This window comes from Etheostoma spectabile, chromosome 14 (assembly GCF_008692095.1).
Source record: "Etheostoma spectabile isolate EspeVRDwgs_2016 chromosome 14, UIUC_Espe_1.0, whole genome shotgun sequence".
Taxonomy (NCBI): domain Eukaryota; kingdom Metazoa; phylum Chordata; class Actinopteri; order Perciformes; family Percidae; genus Etheostoma; species Etheostoma spectabile.
The window spans coordinates 8464361-8465659 of record NC_045746.1 but is presented as its reverse complement, the minus strand read 5'-3'; the positions used below and the strand labels follow the sequence as shown (position 1 = coordinate 8465659).

General features: G+C 37.3%; 1 protein-coding gene across 5 annotated transcripts in view; it reads right to left on the bottom strand.

The window, feature by feature from the left end:
- Positions 1-1299, bottom strand: part of csmd2 (CUB and Sushi multiple domains 2) — a gene marked incomplete at its 5' end in the record, with an annotated part of 270610 nt that overhangs the window by 6811 nt on the left and 262500 nt on the right.

Genomic DNA, 1299 nt, shown 5'->3' with positions numbered 1-1299 from the left:
CTCACACACACACACACACACACACACACACAATAAAACCTTTGCAGTTAAAAAGCGTGTTCAACAGGCTTAAACATGTAGAAAAACAGTATTTCTATCTTCTCTCTCCACAGTGACCTCTGAGCTATGAATAATTTGTCTATATGAGAGGGCCAGTAATAGGGGAGACCAGGGCTTGGTTGGCACACTTTTCACTCGGCCGTATTTTTCTGGAACAATTTATTTTAGAATATTTTAACCAGCTTCAAGTGAAAGGTTTGCTAAAAATACTGCTTACATTTGTTCAAATTGACAACAATATCATCAGTGTCTTAAATTAACCTCAGACTCTAGGGGTTCTACAGTAAGAATTATGGCCATGACCAACTGTTAAGTGTTGATATTTTTCCAAAAAACGTTAAAAGAACGTACTGAACTGGGATCCTAAAACAAAGGTACATATCAAACTCACAGTTGCACCCCTAGTTAACACCAATTCCATATCTGATCTATTTTTGCACCCCCTACACTTCTGCTCTTCAGTCTGTCTTGCAGCCTATATGAAAGCTGCACCAATCTGGGCTTTGCTTTTCAAAAGTTGCTGTATTCCTGTAAAATATGTCCCCCTCAGCACAAGCATCATCTGCTTACCTGTTTGAATGAATTATATAATATCTTTGTCGCCTACAAAATATTGGATAACAAATGTTAATGTAGAGGGTTTTAGCTTAATCTTGAAAGTATCTCACAAAAACATAACTGTTTTTGGCATTTTTCTTTAAGTATTACATCCCAACCTGAACAAAGTGTTCCACAGGGACTGAGAGGCTGTCAAGGCTATGTGGAGTTTTTAATGAACCACCACTGACGACTGATGAAGGGTTTCGTACTGGGAGAATACATGAGTACATAGTCACTCTGCAATCTTGTGTGTCCACTCAGGAGTGAGATTAAGTCCATCTCACTGGAAATATAGACAAACTTGAAAATTGATGAAGAAATAATGTTTAACCTAAAAAAACTCTCTATATCTCTCATGGCATTTTTAGCTGATTTGCATCCAATGTTTCACATAGATCAATTCATGTTCAAATATACCATGGACATTCTTAACTGTATTTTAACAGTGGGTGGCAGCAGTAAACCAATGTTGTGAACTGGCAAAAATCTAAAAAGAAGAATCATCCTTTCCTTTTTATTTTGTATATGTTATATTACATATGTTTCTCTTCAATGTGTGCTGTATTTAGTTCAGCCAGAGGAGTGGGGAGTGTTTGACTGACACACACACACACACACACACACACACACACACACACA